Here is a 22,686-nt window from a genome sequence, read left to right on the forward strand (position 1 = left end):
GAACTTCCTGAAATTAAATGGGGAAAAAACTGAAGTACTCATCTTCCGAGGTAAATCGGAGGTCCGGTCAATGGACTGGTGCCTACGGCCCTTGGAACCTGTCCCACGCAGTCTCAAACCGCCCGCAATTTGGGCTTAATTCTTGACACCACTCTCTCCTTTGACAAACAAGTCAGTAGGACAGTTTCTACCTGTTGTGGTGTTCTAAGAATTTTGAGAAAGATCACGCACTACCTCTCCCCTGAAGCCCGGAAACAGATTACGGTGGCTCTCATCTCCTAGAGGCTTGATTACTGCAACGCACTATATCTAGGCATAAATAAAAGATTAGTTCAACGCCTACAAATAGTGCATAATGTAGCAACCAGGTTTGTGGTGGATGCCCCTAGACGGTCATCTAGCTCCTCAATTAGAAAAAATCTGCATTGGCTCCCTGTGCAGGCCAGGATAAACTTTAAGGTCCTATGCCTTAGCCACTGTGCTTTGCAAGGGTCTGGAGCCAAAGACATTAGGTCTCTTGTGTCCTCCTATGCTCCTGGCAGGGCTCTTTGTTCTACCAACAAGAACCTTTTGTCTGTTCCTCGAACTGCCAAAGCCAGATGGGGAGGGGAGGCCTTCTTCTCCCTTGCCCCCAGATTGTGGAACATGCTTCCAGCTGAGCTCAAGGGCCAGACATCCCTCACGCTCTTCCGCAAAGCCTTAAAGACCTGGCTCTTCACAGAAGCTTACCTGTAGTTGGCACATGTCTTTACATCTCAAACAGCGGTACCATCTCGATGCGCCTTGATGCCTATGGGCTAAGTTGCGCTTTACAAATTTTAACTCACTCACTCATTTTACACATCCTTAACTGAAAATATACTGTATTTTTTTAAAGGCAAAAGAAAACAAAGAACATGAACACATGGGTCCATTTTTCTTTACATAGGTTTTGTAGACTGAGGGGTGGCAATTAAGACTGACTAAATGACCCAACTCCATCAACATCAATAAGCTGTGTTACAATGGTGACTGCATGTTTTGAACGTCATTTGAAAATACTATCCATTCTCCATCCCCTCCTGCCCGCCATTGAACATATTTTCAGAACTAGATCTAAACAATGCAGCCAATTCAGGATAACTAATGTGAAGCTTTGCATGACCGCAAGATTACTTTTCATGAGACTCCCTCTCGCAATCACTACAGACAATACAGTAATTCATTAAATTGATTTGTGGGTACAATGCAGGTCTTGCTCTCCACAGATGAACGGCAACAAAATGCTCCAACGCATCAATGGGAGGGAAAGGGGGGGGGGGCGGAGGGGAGGGGGGGGGGAGGGGCAGGGGAAGATTATAAATCTGAGCAGAAAATGGGAGCCCACCGAAAAGAGATTGTGTAAAACAGAAGTCCCACTTATGCTGTAAGCGGTTTGTCCATCAACAAGTACAAATTAATCCAATCCAACTAATCCACATTTATCAGACACGCGGACATACAGCACGCGACTGACACCACAGAGTGGAATAGGCTATTGCTGTAAATTTGCCCTTTGTAACCGAGAATGTGACAAAGTGTGTGAGAGCATCAACATTTTCCTTTCATCAACTGCCTCTGGCAGAACACGAAAACATATTGCCAAAACAGTATTGTTTTTCATAAAAACGTCTAATTCGGTAGAATATGCATCTGCTATGGGTTTACATGGGCTCTTCCAGAGATCCAAGTCACAGTAACTCGTTTGGCAGTTGGGTCAAGTTTCTTAAAACGATGACAAAGATTACTGCTACAGAAATTACGTCATTGTGGCGCAGTTATCAAATATAACAAGGCTGAGGACAACAACAACAACAAAAGAGCGGCTTCATAAAATCTTTTATGGAGGTTAAGAAGTATAAATTCCGTACTGACTTACCTTGTGTAACAGCAGACTAAGAAAGTATGTGGTCACGGCTGTCAAAAATGCCGTAAGTCACAAAACAAGTCCACGTCTGTTACCAAGCACAAGTAAAACGGTGTATGGTTATTGGCCAGAAGTGTTGGCCGGCTCAGACAGAATATGTCGAACAGCTGGAGAATGCTTGCTCCATGGAGAATCAAGTGCAATACTATCCAAAATTATACTCCAAGTTTATACCCAGCGCAACGACACGACAGCTGACCGTGGGTCGGCCACATGCACAGCAGCTGCTTCTTTTTGAACTGCAGAAGGCTCTGCGAGTAGACACGAGAGGAAACACGACTAAAGGGATGGATCTTAAAGAGTTTCTCTGGTGTACAATATAGGATCATTTACGGGCAGCCAACTGCACATACTTGCTAGCCAATGATGGGCGACACTCCTAAATGTTCCATGGTGTGTATGGGAAGCTTACGCGATTCTGTAGCAAGAACTTCGACTGAGGTTTGAGAATCTGCCATGCAGCACTGGACTACCAAGCTACCCAACTCAAAGCCCTGCAGTCCTCCAATGCCGGGTTGATGAAGACACCTACTGCCCACACTCCTAACTCAGCCACAATCAAGTGGAACATGAAAAAGCACAAGCTGTTGAGAAAAAATAAAAATAGGAAGAGCTTGCTGCTAGACTGATCAGTGCCCTAGTATTACTTGGAGTGCAGTGGCAAACTTGACCAAATTTGAAGTAATTCGAATAAGATAATAGGGTTTTAGAACAATCTAATTTGCTAAAAGGGCAAACTGCTTGCTTCACAGAATATTGTCAAAGAAAGTTAAGACAAAATGCACCTACTTTGGGTGAATTACATTGAATCATGCGACACATGCATAGAGTTTCGAAGTAGACTTAATTAAGACGCAACTATAAAGATTTCAGATTGAGTTAATCAACATGCATAAAGGAATGATGGTCAACAAGACCAAAATGGTGACAACAAACCCTTCTAAGCAATGGTAGTTTACAGCCAGTAGAGGAAAGTGGAACAAGATTACTTTGACTATTCTAAACATCAAATGCGCTTTTGCAGAACTAGATTGACCCCAGGATACAAGACAAATACATGTTTATGAGGTAGCTCAGAGAAAATATGAGATTATGACGACTATAGTTAGAACTAGCATAAAATGATTGGAGAAATGCTCCGGTAGGTCCACTTCCGTTCACTGAAGTACAAGATTCCTCATGGATCAAAGCTTGGTAGCCCCAGGCTACCTGCCTCCCTAAGCTAAGAAAAAAATCTGTCTCTTGTTTTTTAAATTATTCTCCAATATAGACAGTGTAATCTTGTGCGCATGTCCCATACTTCATTACCATACTAAACTTTACGGGTGTGCGAGAGAGCACCAAGTAGTTAAAAGTTCAGAGAAGATGCTGGATTTGTTTGGTCAATGATACGAAACTAGATCCATACTTCCAAAAAGACATGACTGCAGGTAGACATGGCCAGAGTACAAACTGAACATTTGGTCATTTAAATGGCACACCTTCTAGCAGGAGGTGGGACCATATGTCACATGCGACTATGGTAATGGAAAGAAGTGAATACCTGTATTTAAGCTCCACGGCATGAATATAAAACATAAAAACTCTCCAGGCGTGGTTATGGATTTCTAGTATGCGCTGCAGAGCACCATTTTATTAAAACCTAAATTCTAAGTACATTCAGGTAAATACTAAAAGTATAAGTAATCAAATTAATTCACACAATGGAGATGGATTTTTATTGTTAAATGGCATTGAATTAAAATGCAGACCGCCATACTGAAAGTTACGGTACTGTGACGAGTCCTGGTAACAGCTGCATTACTAAAACACTTTGCTTTACCAAGTGCATAATCAACAAAATACAATTGGTCCATGATATTCGGTTGTCCTTTTATTGCCTGAAAATATATATTTATATACAATGTATGAACAGTAAAAAAAAAAAAATAATAATAATCTTCTGTTGAAGAAACAAAAACAGAGAGCCACATAATATTTATACCAAAAAATGAAAATAATTGTTCTACGTCCTTTGAAATAAAGGACAACACTTGAACAGAGAAAGGTAAGCCTGTAATATTGATCCTAATAAATTAGCAAATTAAATTGCATCAGCAATTTCCACGCTGGGATTCATAGCACATGGTAAAGGCAAAACTAAGTCCCAGTATGTACAAATAATCTCCACTTAAAGAAGCTTTCCCTTCTGCCCCTAAAAAGAATAGATACAGGCCTCTCCAATTACAACCCATGAAATACACCCAGTTGTGCGTCCGACAGGAATTAAATTCAGTGGTTTTGGGTGATGGAGGTGTGGAGGGACTACCTACCTGGGGCACACAAATACTGGCAAACTAGTTTTAGGTATTCACCGATGCTTGTCCCCAACTAAAGGGTCTTGTTTTGGAAACGCCACCTTATTGGCATAATTTCCGTATTTACAAATACCACTTTCAAAGGGTAAAATTCTGCCAAATGTGAGCCTATGAATACAGTACAGCAGTTGACGTTGAGCACAACGTTTAAAGAATTGGCCTCTTCAAAAGGAAAAGTTTGAGGTATTATTTTCACCATCAGATTATCAGCTTACATATTCTACATGAGTAAAGGTAGACCTTGGCCAAGCAGCTCCATTTATAACTTACTTCAAGTAGAGCAAAGTTAGTAAGTCAATGCCATCAATTAACTTACTACGTTGTCTTTCCTGCCCAGGACATTTTCTATCCAGACAGAGGGCAATAAGGGTCCATCTTTAGCCAAAGCAAATTAAGTGGACACAGAAATTCTACTCACTGCCCGGTGCACACCGATTCAAAAACACTTGAGCAGTACTCATCATGGAGCGTATCTACCTATCTGAAAGTCGGGAGGATTTGTTTTACTTTTGCGGGCTTCCAGAAAGCAATGCCGTTCGAAACCCATCAAATGCCTGAAACACCACACGAGAGAAGGCATGAACGTCGGGTTTCCAAACTGCGCAACTGCAATAGGTGCAAGATAGACTGGTTATCCTCAGAATCCCTGCAATAAATCTGGATTCCTTGAATGAATTATTTGACCATTTTCTTGGCACTCTGATAATGAATTATTTGACTATTTTCTTGGCACTCTGATAAAACATTCAATATTTCATGCCAGGATGAAGCCTTATTCTGTCCATTTATGGCAAAGAAATACCCCTTTACCAGCCCACAAAGGAGCGTTTTAGCTACTAAAGAGTGCTGGGCTTTTATTGCATACATGCACAACAGTCTACATGCTTTCACTGCAAATACCTTATGGTGTCTAGAGAGGTTTACTTCCCCAGCATCCATTGTTAAATGGTTTTGAATATTCACTCACTTTAACCTTTGTGCAGTGTCTTCGCCAAACTAGTCTGGCTGCCTCAGGTACTATGCAAATCATCCTGCCATTTAAATACTCTCTCTTCAACTAGTGACCATGCTTTCTGCGACAATCAACTTTATATTAAATTGCAAGTATAGGTCTACAAAGCCATTTCTAGATGTTACATGAATGAATGAATGAATAAATATAAAACTTTTAAAGCGCGAACTTAGCCCGAAGGCCTCAAGGCGCTGCAGACAGGGTCAATATATCAAAGTTCACAGATTACTAAAGCTCAAGGTTTAAGGGAGATGAGGACTGGAGCAAGAGAAAAGCCAGGTCTTCAAAGATTTCCTAAAGGCAGAATGTAGTTCCAAATTAGAGATTGAGAGAGGAAGCAAATTCCACAAATTGACGCCGAACAGCGAAAAAGCTCCCCCCCCCCCCCCCCCATTTGGCTTTCCTGAACCTAGCAACTGTTACCCGATTCCTAGCAGCAGATCTATAGTTCCTGCTCGGAATATAGCAGTGAAACAGTTTATTAATGCCTTCAGCACCCTTATTGTGCAAGGCCTTGTGTACCATACACAGTGTTTTAACACATTGGGTGCTAAGCTGATCCCCCACCTGTGCTGATATTTGCTGAATCCCCTTTTACATGACGAGTTCAGCTCGTCATGAGCACACGAGAGGTGTACCTCATGACTAGCTGAGCTCGTCATGAGCATCGAAGGGGTTAAACACAATTCTTCTATCCAGCGGGAGCCAGTGAAGGCTCTTAATGGTGGATGAAATGGCATGAAATTTAGGGAGACCCATCACCAGCCTAGCAGATACATTCTGCACTAGTTGGAGTCGACGCAGAAGTCCCCCATTTATTCCTAAATAAAGGGCATTGCAATAATCCAACCTAGATACCACAAAGGCAACCACTGCCTGTTTCCGAGCTGAAAGGGAGAGAAAAGGAAAGATCTTCCTAAGAGTCCTTAGCGACCCAAAGCAAGTTGCGACGGTTCTATTTATTTGTGACTTTAATGACAAAGAGGAGTCTACAATAATGCCTAGATTATTGGCACTTGGACAATGTGGTAAGGAAAGTCAGTCAAGAAGGGTTACCGTGTGCTGCAGCAGCACTAGTGCTTCTCATCTTTCATGTGTCACAAACATCACATTCTCCCAAGTCAATGGATCTAAATTCCTTCAGGGATTGTCTTTTGTTTTTGGATTTTTAAATGTAAAAAAAAATAAAAAAGGGAGAGAAAAAAGAAACCCAGCCATGACTGGGAACACTAGACTGATTTTAAAACCAAACTTTTGATATTCTGACCTTTAAAATACATATGACCCGGCCAGTATGTGATGCACTCATGCTATTTTGCACCTGGGACAAATCATCAATTCCATCCATGGTACGCCAATGGGTAATGCCAACAAAATAATCATGATAAAATAAGCCATAGTACCTTTCGCATTCGAGTTTCCACACTCGAAACGAGCACTCAAATCTTGAGGAAATGGGTATCATTTATATATTTTTAAAGACAATGCAGCAAACATACTGTTGATATGCACAAGATCATCGATAATGGTTTCCTGTAAGAGTGCTATATGCACTTAGACCATACTGGAGCAATGACACTTTCCTCTTAACTCGACTATTTACTCATTCAAAATTACAAAGTATCCTCAACAGGAGGATCAATCAGTTAGTAGTAGACATAAATCAAGTAATAGTTCAACTGAGGTCCAGGCTCATATAAAATGGAGTCAGTTACTTCTGCGCAATAATCCATGTCCCCTCTGCAGGTGTCAGATCCTTCTTCCCAAGAGGTTTGAAAAGTGTGTTGAAGTATACACTCAATTCTAACTCAGGACCAACTTTATGACAATTCAAAACTTTAAATATTCAAACTATGTCAGGGTGATGGGTTAGATCACAGATAATACACTACAACAATCCTACTGATGGGATTTGTCGAGGGCCTTGCAGATATAAAGTTGAGAAGTAACAGAGCACGGATGCACACCATAGCATTGGTCTGTGCGAAGAATTCATAAGAATGACAGCTTCTTAGCCTGCCGCTATCAGACACATGCTCTGAAAAAGAGTGGAAGTATGGTTATAGCCATTAGTCCGTTGATGGGAATTCGGAGATGGTTCCGGAACAAAATTAATTTAAATTTTCCCGAAGAAAAAGATTTTTAAAAAATCAAATAAAAAAATACAAATATTTAATAAACATTTTATAATTAATTTCTAATTTTATCCAGTCAGTGGCCTAGTTTTCAACACTGTTCTAGATACTTGGTCCACAAAGATTTGCGGCTTCCTTTCTTTTCCAGTCCTCTAAAGCCAGTGTCAGACGACTTAAGACCTGCTGACTTTCACCCTCAAAACAAAGGATTTCCTATATCGAATGGTTTTCTCTCTTGCCCTGACAAAAGGCTTACAATGGAAACTAGGCCCATGCTTCATTTAACGCTGCTGGAGAGGTTTTTGAATGTAGGTATTTTGATCCTCTACTTTCAAATAAGGCTTGAAGACTTCTTATCCAGTCTCTCCTCCACCACCCATCCTTGATATAGCTCTGCATTCCGGGACTTAAATTTAAGATCTCCTCTTGGGTGCCTAATGAAACTAAAAAGACCTTATCATTAAACATTTAGTTGGTTCACTGTCTAGGGTCATTTAGGTATGGTCATCTTAAAAAAGTCTCCTGGAGCAGCCAGACTTCATCCCTTGGCAAAGTCTGAACAGCCACAGCTCGGCCTTTAATGGTGAGCTCTTCGATAACAGTGTTTAATTCACAGGAAGCCTTTTAACAACTCATGTGGGTACAGCCATTTCCCCAACCCTCGAAAGAAAGGGTAATTGGGTCAGGAAAGTAGGTGTTTTGCTGAAATTGGGAGATCGCCGCTCCACTGCTTTAGTCTTCAACAGTCTGGTGGACAACTCTCCAGCAGTCTCTTCAGTCCTTCTGTCCCTGTGTATCTTTGAAACAATTATGAATTAATCTCCAAAAAATCTGCCCTTCAAATCTTCTCCACCAGGTCTCATTTCAGTACGATCAAACTTGCGGGATATCCCAACTCTGGCCACAGGAATCCCGTTTGCATTATTGGTTTGATAGTAGATTGCTGGACCAGTTCAAGCACCGCTTGTTTGCCAATGTCTTAATGGAGACGATATTATAGGCGGTGATGCATGTACTATAAGCCAGGCTACACATACTTCCATATACCCCTGTCCATTCAAAAAAAAAAAAAAACCTTTACTGTGGTGAGATTTCTCTTCTTGTACCATATCCCATTTGGTAGGAGACAGTCCTGGGGCACCTGTGCCACACACTAGTGTCACTAAACTGGTGCAGGCCAGCCAACCCACACAGTGCCGCTGTGTGACAGTTTGATGCCTCATCACACAACCACAAGGCTAATGGGTACAGTCACATAACCAGCTGAAAACTGGTGAGAGCGCTCCGCACAGCTAGGCTCCAATTAAAAAACCCTCAGGACATGGGAGACAGAGCCAGACGAGTTCTTTATTGTGGCGAGGAAGAGTAGATGTGACTGTTGAGGCAGAGCGGAGGGTCCAAAGCCCCACTAGCTATCGACCCACCCAGGCCAAGCACCCATCATCCTCTACACTCATGCAGCAAAAAACATTCTTAGATGGGCATGTCTGCCAGCGACTGATCTCTAGGAATTCACTGGCACCCGGCCTCCAACAGAACAGTAAGCACACTTGAGTCTCCGACTTCAGAGTGCCATACAGACCAGTGCTCAGGAGATAAAATCCAACTTGTGCCATTCTCTAAAGGCTAGGCAGAGAAATCAATGCACCACAGACACTTTCAGAGGTCTCCTGGCTGAATACAGAGACGCTTTTTTATGGGTATGTGTAAAATTACAGCTACACAACTCTGGAAACCACCAGGTCTGTAGGATACTCCTGCCGGTCAGATGTTTCCCAGGCCACAAGTCCTAGCGTCCCTTGTTGCCTCACACCAGTTTGCCACACTTCTGCTTTTTTTTTTTAGTTTGGAATTGCCAAGGTTCAAACAACTTCACCCTAACACAGCGGCAATAAGTCAACAAGCTACATCTATGACATGCCCTTGCCTTTTGAGTAACCAATTTATGACTGTTAGATAGTGACATTCGACAATCTACTGAATAGATGACTATTTTCACAGTTTGGCGGTTCCACACACTTCCTGACTGAACGTTAGACGAGCGACGTGCCGAGGCTGAGAACGTTGGTGCAGCGCTGCAAGCAATCAAGCCTGGGGTTTAATTCTTAATACCCCCTAACTTGAGATAAATTCGTGGTGCTTGATACAGACAACGGGCAACTAACCCGTGATGTGCCCCATTTGAAGTTATATCCACACACCTAAAAGTATCTAGTGTGACCTGTGTCAACTTTATCTTTATAAAAGGATTGTATCCTACCACAATAAGATTGTTGGTCCTGAGGAGAACCCCGCAATTGGGGGTTCGAAACACGTCGACCAGTTTTTGGTGCCTAGTGTCAGATTAACAAGGGAATTTGTGGTTTTGATAATAAGGCTGTGTTTCCAAGTGATTAATCCCAATTAAGACTGTTTTTGACAAAATAACAAAACATAATACCATCTACATGGACATATAACCCCTTCTTTCGACATTAGGCTCAAAATAATGTTTTATGTGGTTTATTTTTTGCATTTATGAGTGAGGTATGAATGGATGTTTTGAATGTTTGGTGGATGTGTTGATAATTTGTGAATTCAATGTATATTTAAACTATGTTGTATTGAAATATGTTGTCTTATAATGGTTTGTACATGCACAAAAAAATGAGTGATATCTTTATGAAGTAATATGGTTTCACTTTTAAGAAAATGAAATAATAAACCAAGTGACGTAAATTCAAAAAAACGGACCGGTATGTTTCATTCATAAAGGTCAGTATAAACAGTAGAAAGTGAAGTCCAGTATTGGCAGTTGTGTTGTTCTTTTGTTACATTGGGCTTAGCCTTACTGGGTCAGAGCCACGACCCTGTGTTGTTCTCTCCTATTTACACAGTTTGTCATTGAGCTTTCACCAGCATACTATTGGATCTCCCACTCAACCTGTCCCAACATGTGGGTCTTTTCCACAGCCACTGCAGTCATGAAGTTATTTCTGGGTGCACTGTCTCTTGACTGCCACAGATCTGCTTTATAATTTACAACTAAATTTATTAGGGCATTTTTCTGCTATGCATTTGAGCATTGAGTAAACCTGCCGTAGCCCGCGTTCGGATGTGCTGTAACGGCTTTCGGTATCCTCACAGTCCAAGTATTATCCGGAGTAGGATTCAGGGTCTTCAGTAGACATGTTTATGAGCAACAGATTCTCCAAGACAGTAATTTACCCCAGGTACTAGAAGTTTGAGAGACTTGGCTCTTCTTTGTACCATAATACAGGTGGATTGCCATTTCCCGCTAGATGTATGGAGTCAGGCCGAGTACCAGCCAAATACAAAAATGCCAGCAAAATAAGAATGAAAATGTTCATTGGTCTCGTTTGTTCAAATGTTACACAGGCTGCAGTACTACATTCCACAAGTTACTTTTTATTTGTATTTTATTTTTGAGTTGGGTACTTTTTACAGTGCAGTTATGATTAAGCTTCTGCATGACCCACAAAGCAAAAAAGATAGCATGCTTTTTATTATTTGAAAATACATTTTATTCAAATTTTGCTAGGGCTAAAAGAATAACTTAATGAGTAAGTATCTGCGTCTGTATGGTGAAGAGATATTTTATTTATATAAAATGTCACTGGACCCTTGAATGGTAGAGCTCAACGCAAGCACCATCAAGGAGTGAAAAATGTAAAGATTTTTTTTAAAAGAAGATTTTTTCCCCTCTTTTACCATCAAAAAACGAATAAAAGTGTATAAGAGGTTTTAATATCTAGCTTCCGCATGTCCAACCGCCAATGCAAAACTATCCTCGCCACAGACGAGGAAGATCGGGACTAATCACTACCTGAACTAGAACTCTACTGTACAGGATCATTAAAGTTCAGATGAGACACCTCACCCACCAAATGGTGGCATGATTAATCATTGGTGTCTCTTTTCTCCCAGGTAAGCCACTGACCTTGGTGGGGTCAACAGCCTCCAGGAGCTATTGTGTGTATATATAGTTCTCTAGACAAATGAGGAGGTCCAGTATAGTCTAAAATGATCATTGGAATGCTCTAAATTTCTATGAAAGGGACACAAACCAGGATTAAAATAAATCAAGATGAGTGGAAATCCAGTGGTTCCAGCATTTCTAATTTGCCAACATGCGTCAGTCAAACTAAAAAAAAATGGCCAATGGACACTACCTTCTTAAGGGCTCCTAGACATCCCTGCCTACCCTTCTCTAATTCTAAAGGGGGTGTGTGTGAAAGGGAGGCGCAAGGCTCTCCCATCTGATTGACGCAAAACCTTTACTATGTTTTTGAAAAGGTTCCGCCAGCTTGGAGGGTGGAGACACTTGCCTGTAATCACACTTACGCCAATCAATCAGCATTCTTGTAAATCGCGCTACTTACCCGTGAGTGTCCCAAGGTGCTAGGGGGAGGGTGGGCGGAATTCTGCTACTGCTCGAAGAGCCATGTCTTGAGGAGCCTTCTGAAAGCGAGAAGGTCTTGGGTCTGCCGTATGTGGCTAGGGAGGGTGTTCCAGGTCTTGGCGGCGAGGTAGGAGAAGGATCTACTGCCGAAGGTCGTTCGTTGGATGCGGGGGACAGCTACGAGGGCGAGGCTGGCGAGTGGGTGGGGGTGTGGAAGCTCATTCAAAAACTCCAACTCCAACTAATTCAAATTTTTGCAGCCAGGGAAGCCTCCCATGACCATCGTGGTCTTCATATCTTTCTGATTTTGGCTCGACTTCACTGGCTTCTGGGGAAGAAAAGACTTGTGTTGAACGCACTTTCTTAGGCTCATAAGGCAGTCTTCTCACATAGTACCCCCACCTTAGGTGCCACTTCCCTTCTTGTGCTTCGAGGTCTGTTTATGCCCTCACATGTATCAGATAGGTGTTCACCACTAGCATCCTCTAGTGGAGATTTGCTGGTGAAATCAAAATTTAAAAAAACATTCCTGTAAGAGGTGTTGGAGCATCTATAGGTGGACCTCTGTAAGGAAGCCTTACAATCATGTCATGTGCGGGTCTATGTATTGCTTCGAAGACTAATAAAAGAATCCTTTGATATCCACGTATGCACGGCGAGGACATCTATAAGCTAACAGCAGTACTTCAGCAACAGATTTTTGTGTCTCGGGAGAGAATGAGAAATTGGTAGCACAATAGCACCAGCAACTCATCCAAAATGTATTGTAAATGTGTTTCTACATATGTATGGTACTTTGCCAACTTTTCAGATGCCAAATTACAGGTCAAGCAGAAGCTGTGCTTTTAGCATAAAATAACTTTCTATAAACCAAAGACAACAAAAACCCACAAACCACCCATAAGCGACTTTATATTCATCTGTTGTACACCCTGATGCTAAACACACCTATGCAAGGAGATGGCAATTAAGAGTCCAAAGATTTTGCAAACTAATTAATTGTGTCTTGCACACTGGACCAACAATGCTTGTCACAATCATTGGCCCTTTAAACCAAGGAAATTGCGCAGTGACACCAAGAGTTACTGAGCTCGCCGATGAAGGAGCCAAGGCAGTAATTGCTAATACTGGCCGAGTTTATGTTATTTTCTATATGTCATGTATACATACCAATAAGGACTGTTTTATTATCGATTCCCTCTGACCATCTACGAGAGGGCAAACAAAATAGACTTGAGGCAATACAACCATGCAATCAATAGTGAACACCAGTAGAATATGGCATAAGGGTAAAACATACATACATAATTAACATAGTACGCTTGTCTCAAAGTGGGAAGATGTAATAGAAAACTAACTTTGCTCTCGAATGGTCAATGTGTCCTAAAAATCGTGACAGATTAAGGAGAGAGAGAAAGAAAAAAAAAAAGCTCCTGCCAAACTTTGCGAGTGCAATCTTAACCTCACATCTGTTTTGGATGCTAATTTCTTGGCACTGCCTGGAAACCACTGCTGCACCTGCGGGGAGGAGGAGATTCCCCGACACAAGTAACAAATGGACCACCAGGCAATACACAAAACTAGCATCTTCATTCCAGTGACAGTGGCAATTTGGGTGGTGGTACTAACTACCCACCAAACTGGCACTCTCCTAGTTTCGGCTGTGCCTCCTATTGCCAGAACAAATTCTACAACAACATCAGATGTGATCATCATTCAGACACAATACAAGTCCCCCACCCTCCTCACACAATACAACCCACTAGAAAGATTTCAAAACACAAGATCCCACTACCTTGCAATTCAATTACACCACAGTTTAAAAACTGAAAAGGACGTCAAAGTGGGTGCAAAGAAAGGGACTGCATTTTATAATTGCATATCCTGGATATAAGAAAGGTCAGTTTGCAGCCACCTCCTTATGCATTACACTTGGATTTCGTGCTGCTAAGGACGTGGGTTCAAAAAGCATGGCACCAAAGCAAAAAACACTAGTGGCACGGAAAAAAAAAGAAAAATAAACACAATTAAGCAAACCTAATTTGTCAAAACAAAATGAGCCAATAAAGATTTTGTAAAAATTAAACATGCCAACAACTGTAAGCCAAAATAGTCAGGACATCAATAGACTGCAACGAGCCAGTCTATTTACTTGCCGTCGTGTGGCAACGATGTACGTTGCTTGCTACTTGACAGCCTGCTTGATCCAGCACACAATGTATTGATTACACCCACCACGTGTTTGTGTTATGTAAACTACACCAACAGCCACTGCATGTTACCTTTTTCACCTTTGCCCGAGTCTACGCCGTTCCACAAGCACTGCATCCGTCGTAAACTAGCGTGACTCCGCCAAGCAGATGTAACAAAATAAACATTGTCAAACCGCTTCTGATAGTAACCTCCCCCTACAATGTGAAGGGACAATACGTACATTTCACTCTGGAGTGTATTTTTGAATAACACACTGCTACAGTTTCAAGTCTCAAACTACAAGCATGAAAAATACAATAAATGACAAACGCCAAAAAGTCATGAGACACTGCGCAAAACAAGTGGGGATACGGCGTTTATATGGGGGGGAAATAACTGACTCCAATTGCATCCAGCCCATTCGCCTGGAGACCCGGGAAGGAAGGGGGGGGCGATCTAAAGCAGGAAAGGAATGTCACCAGCCTGCAACCCTCCTTTGGCCAGAAGGAAAAGAAAACGACAACATCCTGCAACAAATGCACGACGGGCGAGCTGGGCAGCATGCCAACTACAATGTACAGGAAATGAACAAGGACTGTGGAAAGTCAGCCTGCACATCGCCAGCAGAAAATGCATCACTGGCCAAATTAACGGTATCCATCTCATGAATAAAGGCACAAATAAAACGGACTCGGGACCTTCAGTTCGCAATTAGACATGGGCACTGAAGTAAAACTCCCAGCTGGTCCGCACACGCGCTTCCCGGCTTTAGGGTGCCTAAAATAACTTGTTGCTGGAGAGCCACGCAGAAGGAACGGGGTTTGCATGAGCCGCAGCCGGAGCCGTAACAAGAGCTCGCTGCTAGAAACGCACAGCGCCTCGCTCCAAAAGCCAATGTTTTCCTTTCCACTACCCGTCGCCTGACGCCCGTAAAGGAGTTTAAAAGGCTCGCGGGGGTGAGACAACTGTATAAACTCCAGGTTAAGAGCTCGCTCCAGGTGCAGGATTAGTCAGAAATTAGTTTGACCGAGTAATACTCAGCAGCGACTTAAGACAGGAGTAACTGCTGGGTAAAAACATTTTCTGTTTCTTTAAAAAACAAAATGCTATTTCGAATATCTCTACTTCTAAAGCAAACCGCGACCTCCAAACTCCTGCCCTTTGAAACTTTTACAGAATGTGTAGAAAGTGCTCACACCGTGCAGAAAAGAGTAATGAAAGTGCCGTGGCAACCTTTCCCGAATCAGGCGGGAGGTTCCCGTTATTGGGCCTTACCTCCCGCCAGAAGATGTTAAAAATCCAGTTGTATCCGCTTTGCTTCCTATAGTACCGCACGTCAATGGATGGAAGCACATCGAGGTAATGAGAAAGCTGGTTTTATACTGATTGACAGGCCGAGGGGCGTTAATTCAGAGTCTTTTGTAGCTGGTCGTCCCACTAAATTCTTCCATTGGCTAAAGAAAACGACCCGCCCGAAAAGGGCGGCCGAGCCAGCCGTGAAGACACCGCCCTGCGACTTGTCGGGAGGAGACTGTCCTGTTGCTCCGGAAAACTTCGACCAGCCGCCCGAGGGCCGGTACTCCAGGCAAGGTGTGCTGAGCTCACTCTGCATGCCGTTGTAGTTTGTGCTGCCTGAAGTGGTGGGGGACGTAAACATTGACGTCACTCTATTTATGCATGTCAAAGGGAGATCCAGGTGCTTAGAAAGACGATGTAGATCACTGGTTGTTAACCTTTTCTCTTCCTTGGACCCCCCATTTAATCAATACTGGAACGCACAGACCCCTACTAAATCGTTATTGGAGGCTCAGGACCCACACTGAGTCATTACTAAAAGTCCAGAACCCTGACCTAAGCATTTTAATGATTTTGAACTACAAAAACAGCACAAACAACAACAGATTTATGAATTCATCAAACAAATATACACATTGTATTGTATTGTATTGTAATTGCATTTATATAGCGCTGACTACCCCTGACGAGACGTCGAAGCGCTTTTTCGGCGGGTAGCACGCTACTCCGGGACCCACAGAGGATTAGTGTTGAATTAGTATAGTGAAACATGGAAGTACATTTTAAGTGGTGGATAGGTTAGTCAGTTATTTGGATTTGGAATGATAGCAGAAGGATAGAGTAGGACAAAGGTTTGTATTTATTTATCGCTCGCTTGTTGACGCACGCTATTCAGGAAGCCTATAAAGAATTAGTGGTGAATTAATATGGTGAAATATGAGGTAATTTCAGTGGTGGATATTAGTCTGTTACTTGGAGTGAGAAGGATAGCGGATGGATAAAAGGGGAAGAAAGATTTGCATTCATATAGCACTTGTTACTCCTGATAGGTGTGGAAGCGCTTTTCTGGCGAGTAGCACGCCACTCCGGAACCCATAAAGGGTTAGTGTTGAAAATTAGTATAGTATAAATATGAAGTAATTTGAGTAGTAGATATGTCATTCAGTTATTTGGGCAGTATATAAGTATGTTTGAATATGGAATATGTAATTTGAGATGTGAAACATATTAGTCTGTTAATTTTGATTGAAAAAAGGATAGTGGAGGGATAAAAGAGTGAAAGGATTTTTTTTTAAGTCTTAGCAGTAGGAAGAGGTTTTTGGATGAGTAAAAAGGAGTTTTGGAGGGAAGGAGTCAGAGGGGAGAGTTTAGAAATGTTTGTTTTAGGGGATCGGTGGAGTAAAAAGAGGTGTCAGATGATGCAAGGAAGGGTAGAGCAGGAGAGAGTCTAGAAAAGGTTATTTTGGCGATCATAGTAGTGGTATGGGGTTTGGGATAAATGAGAGAGTGGATGTAGAGGATATATTGATAGATCTATAGGATGAGAGATAGGGTAGTGCATTAGAAGGAGTAGTCGAAAGAAGTTTGAGATGAGTCAGAAAGGTTGGGCTAGAAGATATATTGAGCGTAGTATAGGCTGAGAAAAAGGCTAGTGCATTGGAAATGCTAAATTAGAAGAACGTGATAAATATATAGATCAATAAGTACATTGAAAGTATATAGATACATAAAAGAAGTAAGTGTATTTAGATTAAATATATTGATAGAGGCACAGGATGAGAAATAGGGTAGTGCATTGGATATGCTTTTCAGGAGAAAATTAACAGACACACAGATCCAAGTACATGGAAGGTACATAGATGTACAATGGAAGTATGTACATGTAGACCAAAAAATATTTTTATTTATTGATGAATATTATTATTAATATTATTATTATTATTATTTTTTAATTTTTTTCTTCTCTTAACAACATAATAGTTTTACATGTTTTATAAAGTAATACACAAAGATAGGTACATATCTATAGTGAAAACAAATGCTTATATACAGAGGGATATGCTGTAAATTTCTATTTCCGTATGGTGCTTATGTGGGGAAGAGCCAGATCTTGAGTAGTTTTCTGAAGATAAGGTGGTTGTCGGTGGATCTTAAGTTGGGGGGTAAAGAGTTCCATAGTTTGGCTGCATGAACAGAGAAGGATGTGCCATCCATTGTTTTTTTCTTGTATGGTGGGATTTTGAGGCGAGATGCTCCTTTAGAGCGTAGGTTCCTTTGTTGAATGTGTTTGGTGATTTTATTCCTGATGAAGAGTGGTCCTATTCCATGTATTGCTTTGTGGGTGATACAAAGCAGCTTGAACGTAGATCTTCTGGCAACCGGTAACCAATGCAGGGCTTTCAAGGCAGGGGAGATGTGGTCTTGTGGTTTGCTATGTAAGAGTAGTCTGGCAGCTGAGTTCTGAATCCTTTGTAGTCTTTTCATGGTCGTTAAAGGTGATCCGTGGTAGAGGCTATTGGCGTAATCGAGTTTGGATAGAACAAGGGAGATGGTAGCTTGGACCTTGTGTGGAAATCCCAAATGAGGGAAAATTAGTTGCAGCGTTTTTATAGTAGCAAAGCTTGATCTTGCTAGTTTATTCACTTGAACATTCATCGACAGCTTGGAGTCCATGGTCATTCTGAGGTTTCTTACTTCCTTCGATACTTTAGGCAGTTATCCCAGTTCATCAGGCCATGCGACAAGCGGGTTGTAATTTTTCCAATCGCCACACGTGAGTATTTCAGTTTTTGAAGCATTCAATTTGAGATGGCTCCAAGTCATCCACTGATCCACGGCTCTGAGACAGCTGAAAATTGGTGATTTTCCAATGTCTTTGGGCATTCCAGTTGAAGGAGTATTTGCGTGTCATCTGCATAGTTGTAGCACGTGAGGTGAAATTTATTGATCAGTACTGGTAAATACTTCATGTAGATGTTGAAAAGCATGGGCGAGAGGATAGAACCTTGAGGGACCCCTGCTTTTGTGGAGTACGGTTTGGACGAGAAAGGTGAGGTGTGGATGACATTAGTTCTGTTTCGAAGGTAGGACGCGATCCAGTCTAGAGCAGTTCCCTCTATGCCGGCTTCATAAAGTCTTTGTTTCAGAGTGTCATGGTCAACCGTGTCAAAGGCAGCTCAGAGGTCCAAGAGGAGTAGGGCAGCAACCCCGTTGCGGTCAACTATATTCTTTAGGTCATCCCAGATGGCAAGGAGGGCAGATTCAGTGCCTCTTCCCGGACTAAATCCTGTTTGGAAATCTGAAAGTATGTCATTCTCTTCAATGAATTGTGACATCTGGGCGAACGCTGCTCTTTCTATCAGTTTGCCCAGGAAAGGTCCATTTGTAATGGGTCTGTAGTTGTCGGAGTTCAGCGGTTCCAAGTTTGTTTTCTTCAGTAAAGGGCGTATGTATGACTTTTTGAGTTCTTCTGGAAATATTCTAGTAGTTAAGGAATCGTTGATGATTCTTCTTACTGGAATGGCAGAAGAGGCTTCTAAATTCAACTGTCCACTCATTGTCCACACTATATTCTGTTTGATGCAGTTGCACTGCTCGTGAGAATCAGTCTGAGGACACCTAGCTTAATTTTTTGCCTCCAGTTTCAAATCCCTTCAAACTTACAGAATGGTTTTAAATTTACACGTGTACATTTTCATCATGATTATATGCACATTAATCATCTGTTAAGATTATTTAATTCCCGAAGCAGTCACAGACCCCCTGAGTAGGCTTTACGGAACCCCGGGATCCCTGGACCACAGGTTAAGAACCACTGCTCTAGATAGTTTATGTTGTCTGGTGTAATATTACGTGCACTGACAGAATTATTCATGTTCTAAATATATTACATTGCACTTAGATTTGGCTTCTTTTATTCTGTTCAATATATCAGGTAAGACATCCTGTGTAAGTAACTTATGTGCCAACATCTTACAACAGGAAAGTGGGACATTTTGAAAAAAGATCAGGGGAACTGATTTTCCCCTTTGACTTTTATTGAAGCAGAGGCAAAATAAAGCCATTTTTGGCTTCAAAAATTGGAAGACTCCTGCCTGAATCGGGTCTGTTTGCATGTGTGAAGTAGGCGATCCGAATCAATTTAAATCTGAAGTTTCTAGACACTTTTTAAACAACTTCATACATTATTCCCCACATTGAGTTGATTTTATCTATATGCAAGCCTTATGTCCATTTATCTTACAACTTCAAGAGGTACACAAGCCATAAAGAGTTAGAAATTTTAATTGCACCCTCATTTGAATCCTAACTGCATAACAGCATCCCAGATGCAGCAGGAGCACAGAGAAACAGTGCCCCATGTGTCTTTTTCTACCTTGGTTACTTTCCCATTCAGATTGGTCATGCCCTGTGGAACCCCAAATTAATCTCTCGTCTCTAAGAAGGTTTTTGGTTTGTCCTATGATCGAGATCCTCAAATGTATACCAAAATCCACCCAGGACTTTAAGCTTATGTACCTCATTGCATTCCTTATATGCTCCCCTGCTTTAGGGTGGCCAAGGATCATCTAGGGACCTGAACTTCAGTTTCCTTCCAGCTCTTTTCCATGATTGTAACCTCACAGCTACTACTCTTGTGTATTTATATCAGGCTGATGCCATACACATGACTAACTCCCTTTTAGTCTGGGTTCATTCTGTCAGTCAACTATACTTTTCTGCTTACCCTTTTAAAATCATCATTGCACCCTATGCTGCAGTGTAAATCTGTTCCATATCTGGAAGCCATCGACACAACTTCGCTGAAGACTCCTGAAGTGTTCTTATTACTTCTCTTCCTCTTGCACTACCTACCACAGTATTTTGCCAGGTCTTTGAAAAGTTTGGTTCCAAAATGCACTGAAAGTAATGACACCTTTTTGCTTGGAGTCACCCGCCTTATCTGTAACCTAGGCGTCTAAATCCAAAATCTATTGATTACCCCAGTGCTTAATATATTTGGAGCAGGCTGTGCTTCACCAAGTCACCATCTGATCGATACATCTTTGCCTGCCCCGGAGAGCTTGCACCTCCGACTTATGTTCCCAATAGCAAATTTCTCTTGCTTTTTGGCTTTTGCACAGCTCACATGACAATCATGTGTGTACTCTGTGACCTGGAAAGTAGCTCAGATTGAGATCTATGGTCTGGAGGGGCACAAAATGTGCATCTCCATTTTTTCCAGTGTGGTTTCTCTTAGCTCACCATTGTCCGAGAAGGACTGACATTGGTGTTAGCCAGGGTCGGATTGGGATTAAAAATCGACCTGGGCACGCTAACAAAAAGTGGCCCGGCCTACATTTGCATATTGCCTTTTCGCAAAACACTGCTTCTGCAAAGTTTTATAAATGCCTGAAAACGAGTGAAGCCACTTCTGCTTATGCCCCCTGCCCCCGCTCAGTATGCACACATTATTTGGCCGACCCAGCGAGAGAAAGGGAGTAACACCTCTGCCCATTGATAAAAGGGAGGTAATGGACGCCCATCTGCCTCCAGAAAGGCCCTTCAGGGCCCCACTGGGCGGCTGGCGGCACCTGAACACACCAGACACAGCCCAAATCGGCCCCCCAGGCTGCGTGAAAAAGCAGCCCACAGCTGGAACTGCGATACCGGCCCCCCAGCCATTGCCCAAGTGCCCGCGTACCAATCCGACCCTGGTGGTAGAAGAAAGATTATGATGGTAGGACAAGCCTTCTTACCAGTGGCAGCAGAGGGAGCTTGCCTACTGACCTCTCCAGTTCAATGTGGCCTGTCACTCCCCTTCACTTACACCATGAGGTACATGGATGTCACATGTGTGCTTGCATGATGCACAAGTAGTAGGATGAGTAAGAAGCATATATGTGTAATAAACAATGAAGCAGGTTGGTAGTAGTGGGAACAGTTATCGCACCTCCTACGAGAGGAACAGAAAGTAGAGTGGGAAAATAGTATGTTGGGAGAAAGTCAAAGTAATGATGAGTTGCTGTAATGGTTAGGGCACCCTACTACCAAAGGTGCAGACCCACACTTATAGTGAAATCAGTGGGTTAAACATGCGTTAAGAATGGAACCAAAGCACTCTCAGGGGTATATTTAAACAGGAAGTGAAAGGTCCAAACAGCACTAGCTAATATAACAAGAACAGTTTTTTAATTTATTGCAAAACAAATGTAAGAATTACATTCACTTCAATATGTAATTTGTTACGTATGATTTATCAGGCTTGTATTCTTCAGAAAAATTAACAGCCAACACGTGTTTCATCAGTTCGTGACTTTCAAGGCTGTAAAGTGTTTACAAAAAAGCAAAAGTATATATTTTCACAAAGCATTAACAGTAACTGCCAGAGAAGAAGAGACTGATAGCCCAAAGATGGGAAAAAAGATGTATATATCCTGCCAAGAAATGCTTTAAAGCAAAGAAGTATTTTTGAAAAAATGCAGAAGTGTAATTCACACAGAGAGGTGTGAAGGTTGACTTTTTGCAATATCCCATACAACAGAAACTATATAAATAGGAAACCATCGCCTGAGTGTATGAGACAAGTTTCTAAGTATATGAAAGGTGAAAATTAATAGAGGGATGTGCCCATACACCAACCTCATTAACCAAAGGTTAAAGTAGGTGTAAGTAAAATGACCCGCCTAGAAAAGATGAAAAGATATTCAATTCAATTCAAATATCTTTATTCGAATATAGAATATCCATAAAAGCACAATAAAAAAAAACAATTCATACATAGCAACATAATCAAAGCAAAAAGGTACGGTACATTTATAACAGTGATTAAAAAAGGCGACAGTTAGCGGGATTTATCATATATTAAAAATAAATAGGGTGCGTTTAACAACATTACCATAATATACAGTTCTAACGACCTTCTTTGGGCACACATAGTTCTGCGTGACCGTACGGCTGACTTTAGGAATGATCCAATACGGAAAATTAATTAATCTTCCACCAGTTTAAGCACTTCCGTGTAGGCTGCCATGAAGTCGGAAATGGCGCATTCTTTAAAAAAAGGTATCAAAAATCCTTTTGGGAATTTAGAATAAAAACTACAAGAGAATACAAAGTGCAACATTGTTTGGTTACTGTGTGCATTGCAAGGGCAGGGCAATGCATCAAGATCGGCATTATAGCCCAGAGGGAAGCATAGTAAATATTTCATAGTGCCTGCCCGTAAGCGAAATAGCAACCCTCTTTCCCAGTGTCCTAAAGGTTTTAAAAGGTTTCTGGGAGGCAAGTAAGAACAGTCCTCTATGGACATATACCTTACAACTGAGGTTTTCTTGATCTCTCTCCGGTACCTTGCATCGCTATAC

At 41.8% G+C, this 22,686-nt stretch overlaps 1 protein-coding gene across 4 annotated transcripts in view; it reads right to left on the bottom strand.

The window, feature by feature from the left end:
• Window positions 1–15,437, bottom strand: part of SVIL (supervillin) — an 807,080-nt gene extending 791,643 nt beyond the window's left edge. For all 4 annotated transcript variants that reach the window (XM_086941586.1, XM_086941584.1, XM_086941578.1 and 1 more), the window contains exon 1: window positions 15,320–15,437. The gene's annotated coding sequence lies outside the window, so the exon portion shown is untranslated. The remainder of the gene's footprint in view (window positions 1–15,319) is intronic.
• Window positions 15,438–22,686: the final 7,249 nt, after the last annotated feature.

Source organism: Lissotriton vulgaris, chromosome 10, assembly GCF_964263255.1.
Source record: "Lissotriton vulgaris chromosome 10, aLisVul1.2, whole genome shotgun sequence".
NCBI classification, from domain to species: Eukaryota; Metazoa; Chordata; class Amphibia; order Caudata; family Salamandridae; genus Lissotriton; species Lissotriton vulgaris.